A 10,561-nucleotide genomic window follows, 5' to 3' on the forward strand; every position below is an offset into this window, starting at 1 on the left:
TTAATTTTAGGAGTAAACTAAAAAAAAAAATTGAAACATAAAATATTAAAATGAAAAAAAATATATTTTAAGAGTATACGGGGAAGAAATAATTTTCCTTGTATAATCCTGTTGACTAAGTCCACGCTTCTCCGTACGACGTCGCTTTATCACCTGAAAACACAAACGTGAGCTAGCCGGCGGGTGTGTGCCGGAAACCTCTCCGATGCCTAAGTCAGTAAACTTGACAAATAGACAAAACTCTATGTTTTCAGAAAGCAAAGTTGTGTGCTGTGTTATGTTACCTCCTCCAAAGTGATGCTTGTGAGCTTTTATAGGTTTCGAGTGGCATAATCCTAGTAGGACTTTTATTTCTCCATGCAGAGTCCTCCTAGGATTCATATTCCTAAAGGATAATGCTTATCCTTTTACACCCCCCCACTGCTTAAACCAAGTGGGATGGTTTTTACTTTGGCCGAATTACCATATGACCGAAATAATACTGGCTATACCGAGCCACGGAGTAGGCCGTACTAACAGTAGTTCGGTTATTCTTCTTTCTACATCATATTTCGGTTCTCTTTATGCACGAACCATGGTGTGGTTGGACCGGTCTACCGAATAGCAACATTCCGACCGACCTACCCAGAATACATCATGGCCAGACTATCTCCGAGACCGACCTTACTAGAAAAGTTGTACGGACTGGAGTAACTTAACATCTCTTTTGGGCCGAAGTAACTTTACCATTCTTCAACCGGAATAACTTTCTTACTCTTGGACCGGAGTAACTTTTACATTTCCATTGGGCCGGAGTAACTTTTACATTTCCTATTGGGCCTTTTTATCCAGTCCTTCGTACTTTGGGTCATAAAGTCCATCTCTGTAGCTTGGCCCAATTTTTACCAAAAATTACCCTCTCAATTGCCCCTTAATTCCATCTGCACAGCATGATTGGGATTACCAGTCTACTAGCCGAACTAGAGTTTTTTAAGCTTTTCCAGCCGAGCTAAAAACCCTTTAGCTTCTCCAGCCGAGCTAAAAACTCCAAGCTTTTTAAGCCGAGCTAATTCTTACTCCGGGCACTGTTTTGTCCGGTCAAAACGTCTCTTCAATCATGACTGTAACGCTTCCCTTTCCAATGACACGTGGCAGATTCTGATAGGCTGGGGGCAGCTGTCACGCCGCCCTCGTACTACGAAATTTTTTGAACAATTCTCGCCCTTTCCCTTTCTCTTTCCACAAAACAAACATTTTGACCTTTGGATTAACCATTCTATCATTACCTCTCCTCTCTCTACCCTGTGTTCTTGCTATTCTTCCGTTGCACCTGAAGACTGATATTGCTGCCACTTCCCATCTCCAGTTCCCTCTTCTTCAATCTGGTAAGCCAATCCATTTTTCCTCTTTTGTTTTGTTTTCGTATTTTGCTTTTAATGTTTATGCGAAACATTTTTGCCCATTTTCTGGTTTGCTTCAGTACTTTTATGAAAAAACATTAGCAGAACCCATGCGTGTATGAACTTCTGTGGAAAACTAGTCTTAGATCCAAAATTAGGTAGCAACCGAACTAGGATACTGTTTGTCCTATATAGGTAGATCACTATAGTCAATAACCGAACTAGAACTTGAATAAATAACAAAAGTTTCAATGAGTCACCAACTCCTGATTCACTTTAGCCGAAATAAGATCACCAAGGTTTGAACATATTAAACTAGGAACCTCAGTTTTCAACCGAACTAAGCTTTTGGGGCTAAGCCAGCTTTCTTAGTTTGTAAACCGAACTCAGAAAGCTGCCCCTAGAGGCTCAACCGAGGTAACTTTATTTATACTTCAACCGATTTAGGCCTTTGGGGCTAAACCAGCTTTCTTAGTTTTTTAGACCGAACTCAGAAAGCTGCCCCTAGACGATGAACCGGTCTAACGAGCAACCTGCTCAAACCGAGTTACCAAACCTTTTGACGAACCGAGGTAGAACCAGTTCATGAGGCCGAAGTAGGGCTCTTATACCTTGCTTTTAAATTGTAGCACTGTCCAATGATCAGTGCTTAACCCCTTTGTTTTCTACTTTGCAGACTTAGATTACCCAGGCACTCCTGCGTGCGCTCAACCGAGCTACTGAGCACGATTTTTGCACTGATGATCAGTGCTTAACCCCTCGGTTTAGCCGAAATCTTCCACCAATACTCCATAGGTTCCAAAGATGATGGCTGAGTTTATTACCTTAGGATACGCCGCCGTAGAGAAAAGATAATAAAAGATACACCGGATAAGGACGTAAATGATAATGACTTTTTCTGGGTATCGGGCAACTTTGAAGATCAGCAAGCCCAAATCCCAGGCCGAAGTATAAACTGGAAGAAAAGAGAACCTGGTAGAGTTACTTCAGTTTTTTGCATGTTTTTCTTTTACTTCGGTTTCAGGCGTCTTGACCGATCTAACAGTTGTATATTTTTTGCAGACTCAGCTCATCTTGCATCCCTGTACAGTTACCCAAATCTGAACACACTCCGAGCCGCATTACGGTTCAAAGAAAGGAGTTGGACTAAGCTCCTAAACTTTGAGCCGACCTACAGATATAGCGGTCGCCGAAAGGCCAGAGTGACCGATTTCCTTCTCGAAGACGCACCTGAACCGGACCCAACCTTGCCCGAAATACGACTTGTCCCACTAACTGCTGAAGAAGAGATGGCAAAGAAAAGCAGAGTTAGGGCCCTTCTGACCGCAACAAGCAGGGCCGAAGTACCACCATCAATCCAAACGCAGCCTGCCATTGTGGCCCTCCATTCTCAACAGCCTTCTTCATCTCGCCCTTCTAAACGCGCCCGATCTACATCGACCGAACAGCAACTTGTCGATGAGGTTGAATCCATCCCCCAAAGTCCTCAACCTACCTTTCAACCGGAGCAAACTGACCGAGCAGAATCTTCCAAATGGGCTCCGAAGCTAACCTTCAACGACCGAGATATCAAAGATTCTGATTCGGTTGTTGCTGAAAAAGATCATCAATTGGCCTTCAACCTGGCCAAGAGTGTATGCCTCCCCAAAGATATGGAGCACCACCTAAAGCAATTAAACACCGAATTGAAGTCCATCCGGTCTTCATCGAAGTCCATGATTTTGGTAAGTAGTTATGTCCGTTCTTTCTGTCTAATTTTTCTGACTTTTACTTCGGCTCAAGGGAAGTCTTCGTTTTGTCAGGCCTTACAGAAAAATAACATTACTTACAAGAAAGCCCAAGAGCTTAGAAAAACCACCAGGCAAGCAATGGCGGAAGCCGAAGCAAAGGTGGCCGAGCTAGAAGCAGCCGAAAAGAAAATGGCCGAGCTGGAAGCTGAGAACGGCCGACTTGCCAGTCTGGTTAGTTCGGCCGAAGCAGAAAGCCGCCATCGCTATGAAAGACAAGTATCTGCGCGAGTTGGTAAAGCTCGAAAAGAGAAAAGATACCGAAATAACTCAACTGAAAAAGAGCGCGAAGGGAGCCGAAAAACAAGGTTACAAGAAGGCAGAGGATGCATATGTCAAGCAATGCGATGTTGCCAAGGAGCTGTTCTTCAAGTGTGGCTGGAGGGCGGCTGTTGAGAAGCTCGGTCACGATCCACAGACCGAGGTCTTCAACCCTCCAGCCTATTTTATACCGAGCTCCCTTGCGGACTATGCTAATGCCCTGCAACATGAGTTTCTAGATGACTCAAATTCCGACGACTCCTCTGCTTCTGAAGGTACTCCGGTTGTTAGTGCGGACCCATCACTTCGGTTGGAGCCCATGGTAGAAGACCTAACTATTGAACAGCCAAGTGAAACCGTGGTTCCAACCGAAACCATCCTGGCAACCGAGAGCGAACTTCCTCTTGAAACCGGTCTTCAAGTTGATGGTGATGCAGCTTTTGATACCGAAATTGAAGAACTTTTTTCTTGATTATGTCCTTTGTTATTTTTTGTTCTTGTAACCAGGTTATGCCCCTTCTTTGTAATGGCTTTTCAATGAATGAAAAATTTTGCTTGAACTCTTATTCCGGTTTTAGCTGGTTAAACTATGCTTACCAGCCAACCACTCCTTAGCCGATATATTTACTTCGGCTGAGGAGTATACAGAGTTTGTTTAATCCATTCAACCATTCTTCAGCCGTACTCATACTTCGGCTGAAGAGTACGAAGAGTTGGTTTAATCCAGCCAACCACTCTTCAACCATACTCATACTTCGGCTGAAGAGTACTAAGTGTTGGTTTATTCCAGCCAACCACTCTTTAGCCATACCCTTACTTCGGCTGAAGAGTATCAAGAGTTGGTTTATTCCAGCCAACCACTCTTCAGCTGTACTCATACTTCGGCTGAAGAGTACTAAGAGTTGGTTTATTCCAGCCAACCACTCTTCAGCCGTACCCTTACTTCGGCTGAAGAGTACCAAGAGTTGGTTTATTCCAGCCAACCTCTAAGTTAGGTTTTTCCAGCTAACTTAGAACAATGTTTGGTTATTTCGACCAAACGTCCTGCAGCCTGGATCCTTATCCTGGGCTTAGGAAGGGTGTTGGTTTATTCCAGCCAACCTCTAAGTTAGTTTTTTCCAACTAACTTAGAATAATGTTTGGTTATTTCGACCAAACGTCCTGCAGCCTGGATCCTTATCCTGGGCTTAGGAAGGGTATTGGTTTATTCCAGCCAACCTCTAAGTTAGTTTTTTCCAGCTAACTTAGAATAAAAAGTTTGTAATATTCCTATCTTTGCTAAAACTAACTTTTACAAAGAATCAACTTATGCTGAAAAAGAATTGATTGTTTTATTGAGGAAAGAGAAAATTACATATGTTTGAAAGAAAAAAAGCTAAATATAAAACAACTTGAGATTGGCTGTATTCCATGGCCTAGGGATTGCTTTGCCGTCCTTGTCTTCCTTGTCTTCTAGGTGGTATGCCCCTTTGCCTGCTAACCCAACCACTTTGTAAGGACCTTCCCAGTTCGGCCCTAACTTGCCATCTCCTGGTACTAAGGTGTTTCCCATGACCTTGCGCAGTACCCAATCGCCGATCTTGAATTGTCTTGGATGCACCTTTTTGTTGTATTTTCTAATCAACTCTTGTTGGTATGAAGCAATGTGAACCAGTGCTTTTCCTCTTCTTTCTTCTACAAGGTCGAGTTCCAATGCTATGGCTTCTCCATTCAAGTCTGGATCAAAATTTTCGCTTCGAATTGTGGGGAGGCCAACTTCCAGTGGGATTACTGCTTCCATTCCGTAGGCTAAGGAGAATGGTGTTTCTCCTGTTGATCGCCGAGGTGTGGTACAGTAAGCCCATAAAACATGAGGAAGTTCATCTGCCCATTTGCCTTTTGCCTTCTCTAGCCTTTTCTTTAGTCCATCCAAGATGACTTTATTTGATGCTTCTGCTTGGCCATTCGCTTGAGGATATGCCGGTGTGGAATTGTAGAACTCTATCTTGTATTCTTCACAAAAACTTCTAAAGATTCTGCCGTCGAATTGAGTGCCATTGTCTGAGATTAGGGCCTTTGGTATGCCAAATCGAGTGATGATGTTTTGTCAGACGAACTTCTTCACATCTTTTTCCTTGATTGATGCCAATGCTTCTGCTTCAACCCACTTTGTGAAGTAGTCTATTGCCGCGAGAAAGAACTTCCTGCCGCCGGGTGCTGTTGGAAGTGGTCCTACTATGTCTAAGCCCCACATTGCGAAAGGCCATGGGCTAGTTAATGGTAGGAGTTCTCTAGCTGGTTGATGTATTTGATGTGCGAATTTCTGGCATTTTTCACACTTCTTCACATATTTCTTTGAGTCTGCCTGCATATATGGCCACCAATAACCTTGTGAAATGACCCTGCAAGCTAGCGACCTTCCCCCTTGATGGCTTCCGCACACTCCTTCGTGTATTTCGAACAAGAATGCTTCTACTTTGCTGGGATGAACTGTAACGACCCTCATACTGTTTACCGACTTATGACTGATTGATTACCGATAACCATCGATTATAGTTAAACTGAATTGATTATGACTGATAATTGAACTGATTAGAGTACTGAACTGACTGACTGAAATTGGAAACCGAATTGATTGAGTATAGGTTAGTTAAATTGCATTCTATCTGTTTGACTGTATGATTATCTGTTCATGCTTATATGTTTAAACTGCTAATTGAAGGCCTTATCGGCGGCCGAATTAGAAACCGATTGATGTTCCGTGACCCTCATAATTAATGTGATTTATGGTATATTTACCTGAAAACTGATTAGGCATGATTAAATTAGATTAAAATAAGCTAATTAAAGAGTTGGACTTAATTACCGAATTGCCACCCTTAGTGGTCCACTCAAATACACACACTTGAGCCTTGTATACACTTTAATCAGAGCATTTCATCAGCTCATTTCTTGAGCTTAACCGACCAAGAGAGGGAAAGGGAGAGGAATTGAGTTCTATCTTGTGAATTGCTTGGAAATTGAAGGAATTGGAACATAGGTTGCAAATTTAGCTTCCTCACCTTGTAACTAAAGCTGTAGGTAAGGAATTCAACCCCTCTTTGTTGTGTTTAAGCTCATTCATGTAAGATTCTTGAGCCTCTAGTGATTCAAGTCTAGAATTGGTTCATTGTTGTTGATTTGGAACTCATTTCATGCATGCATGTTTGTAATGTAGATGTTTGAGTTGTTTTCATGGCAAAAGGTTACATGCATGTCCATCTTTTGGTCATACTCCATGAATTCATCATGTTCTTGAAGAAATGAGTCCATTTGAACAAGCTTTGAAGATTGAATTTGGTTTGAATCCATGCATGTTTGCATGTTTTCCATATTTTGAAAATGGGTTTGAATATGGTTTTAATTGACTCACCTTTGGGGCTTGAATTCATAAATTGAGCTTTGAAACTTGTTATACATTGAATTTAGTTATGTTTTCCAGAATTTGGGCCCAAGAGGTCGAGTTTGGAGTGGTAGAATGCTTGGTTTGAGCTTGGGAGGCAAATCTGGAAATTCCAGATTTGGCTTCCTCGCTCGAGCGAAGGGTTCCCCGCTCGAGCGAGCACCTTTGTCCAGGGCTCCGCTCGAGCGACCATCGAGCGACCATCGCGCGTAAAATCTCAGCATCCAGTATTTTTACTGTTTTGCAGACCGCTCGAGCGAAGGATTCCTCGCTCGAGCGAAGCCTTTGATTTTGGACTTACGCTCGAGCGGAGAAAGTCTCGCTCGAGCGAGGCTCCTATTTTCAGCAAAGTTCGCGAAATGTTTTCTAAGTGTATTTTTGCATCCTCATCCCATCCTAGGCATTCTTAGGCCTAGTTTAAGACATTTAGATGAGGATATCGTTGTAGAACACACCAAGGCAAATTAGGGATTGAGTTATGATATTTCCCAACTGTGTAGCTTAGTGTGTGTTCAACCTGTGAACTGTGTAGGGTTGGCAACTGGGGAGACACGATCTAGCATACTGTAGCCCAGAACTCTGTGAGTAACGATTGTGTAAAGATATGTTCACAAATGATTATTTTCTGAACAACTGATTACTGTTAACTGAATGAATGTATGTCCTTTATTTCTGAACTGTACTATGGCATCCTTAGCACCTACTGTTTACTGTTACTGTTACAGAGATCTCTGTCGGTTCCCTCGTGGAACCACTACTGTTTACTGACTGATGGCCATCATTACTGTTCGGTCTTTCAAGACCTACTGTTACTGTTATGCTAATGGATGTACCACATATGACTGTTTACTGTACTGAACGACTGAAATACTGATTGAATTGAACTGTTTTCATTACTGTAAGGACATTCATTCTAAACCTCTTTACGCTTTATGTTATTCACTGGGCTTTAGCTCACTACTCATATATATATGTAGGTGTTCAGGCACCAGACCGCAGCTAGAGGCGTCAGGGTTGCTCCAGTTTTGTCAGGCCAGCCTTTGTGCCTCACTGCGAGGTTCCAAGTTGCCATGCTATGGCTTGGGGGTGTTTTGTTTGTTTTTCCCCCTTCTGTACTGTTTTACTGTTCTGTATAGACCGAGTGTTACTGTACTGTTACATAGGGTTGAGTCCCTAGTCTGAATGATTGTAAATATTGTGTATACTGTTCTGTACTGTTTATGTATAAATGTGTGAAAAAAATCTTTTTGGCATACAGACTGTCACAGCTCATTGGACATTGTTTAATTACTGTATTGGCTTCCGCCAGGCCCTGTACTCTGTTTTACTGTATTACTGTTCAGCAGGCCTTCGGTAATCTCGGATTACTGGCCGGTTACGGTGCTAAACCCATAGGGCCGGGTTTGGGTCATGACAGAGTGGTATCAGAGCGATACTTACCACGAGTTATACCGCACACACGTGTCCAAATGAGCTATAGGGTGTCCTAGAAAAGTGATTAGGGCATCTCATGAGCATGATAAGTGTGTGGTTATGTTATGACTGAATATCTGCTAATGTGTTAAACTGGTAAACAAATGACTGCTTATGTTTAAAACTGTTATAACTGCTTATAGTGAAATGGACAATGCAAATGAACCTGAGTCCTCATCTACTGAGGCAAGAATGGAAAGAATGGAAAGAATGATGGAACTGATAACTGCTAGACTTGAACAACAACAGAACCAACCGCCCCCACCTCCTCCTCCTCCGGTTCAGCCGGAACCTAATGTGAATGTGAATGATGGGGATATTATTGCTCTGACCCAGAAGTTCAGTAAAATGAAACCGCCATCATTTCAGGGAGGCCTTGAACCGTTAAAAGCTGAAGCTTGGATTCTGGAAACAGAGAAATTATTTGAAGTGTTTCCGTGCTCAGAAGCGAATAAGGTATTGTTAGCTACCTTCACCCTCCAAGAAGAAGCTAGAAGGTGGTGGATGTTGATCCGTGATACAAATGCTGTTATGACTTGGGCTCAGTTCAAGGAGTCCTTCTTTGAAAAGTATTTCCCTCAGTGTGTCAGGGATAGAAAAGTGACTGAATTTGAACAGCTGAAGCAGGGCACAACGACTGTTGCGGAATATGAGACGAAATTTACTGAACTTGCCCATTATGCACCGCATATGGTGGATACTGAATATAAGAAGGCCAGAAAATTTGAAGGTGGCCTTAATGTGGCAATACTTGACCGGATAAATGTTTTGAAATTACCGACTTTTGTGGGTGTTCTCGACCGGGCATTGATGGCCGAGTCGAACATTGCAGCGGTGAAGCAATCTGAAACACCAACAACTGAATGGCATGGTAAAAGGCCGGGTTTCAAATTCAAGAAAGGCAAGCACAACCCAGCCAACAAGAAACAGAATACGGGGTCGACAACTAGCCCCAGCCAAGGGAGTGGGTTCATACCACCCTGTCCTGAGTGTGGCAATAAGCACAAGGGGGTCTGCTACAGAATATCTGGAGCCTGTTACAGGTGTGGCAAGGTGGGCCACATGGTTAAAGACTGCCCCTCTGCTCCACAAGCCAGTAGTAAAGCTGCACCAAGCGCAGCAGCATCAACTGTAGCACCAAAGCCTAACCCTAGAGCCACCGGGAAAGAGCCTGTGAGGCAAGGCCGAGTGTTCGCACTAGTACCGGGAAATGTGCAAAATACTGAGACCGTTGTGTCAGGTATTCTCTCTATTTGTACACAAAATGCATATGTATTGATTGATTCGGGGTCTACACATTCTTATGTATCGCATGCTTTCTCACGGAAATTGAATAGACCCTTAGAACCTATGAACTATCTGCTAGCCGTATCATCACCCGTAGGGGGATCCATGACATGTGCTTATATGTACCCCGCATGTGAAATTATTGTTGGGGATATGCATCTGTTTATTGATTTACTGCCATTGAACATTGATCATTTTGACGTAATATTGGGGATGGATTGGTTACAAAAATATCATGCCACTATTGACTGTGTGACCAAGCAAGTTGTTTTCCGTCCACCTGGTTTGCCTGAATTTGTGTTTAATGGGAGTGGAGTAGTACCTCCTCCGTATTTGATTTCGTCAGTGAAAGCTGTTAAATTAATTAGAAAGGGGTGTAAAGGATATCTGTGTTCTGTACTGACTGTGTCTACTGATGATAGTATTAAAACTGATGTGAATTGTATTCCTATAGTCAGAGAATTTCCAGATGTTTTTCCAGATAATCTTCCAGGAGATTTGACTGACAGGGAGATTGAATTTACCGTTGATGTGATTCCCGGAACACAACCAGTTTCTAAAGCTCCTTACCGAATGGCTCCAACTGAACTGAAGGAACTGAAAGTGCAATTGCAAGAACTGTTAGACAAAAAGTTCATCAGATCTAGCACTTTGCCATGGGGTGCTCCTGTTTTGTTTGTCAAGAAGAAAGATGGCTCACTGAGACTGTGCATAGACTACCGTGAACTGAACAAGGTAACTGTGAAAAATAGATATCCATTACCGCGCATTGATGACTTATTTGATCAGTTACAGGGTGCACAAGTGTTTTCCAAGATTGATCTCAGATCGGGATACTATCAACTGAAGGTTAAACCGGAAGACATTGATAAAACTGCTTTTAGAATAAGGTATGGCCATTATGAATTTTTAGTTATGCCATTCGGAGTCACGAATGCCCCTGCTGCTTTTAT

The sequence above is a fragment of the Camellia sinensis genome, chromosome 1, assembly GCF_055761805.1.
Source record: "Camellia sinensis isolate YWXY chromosome 1, ASM5576180v1, whole genome shotgun sequence".
In the NCBI taxonomy this organism is placed as follows: Eukaryota; Viridiplantae; Streptophyta; class Magnoliopsida; order Ericales; family Theaceae; genus Camellia; species Camellia sinensis.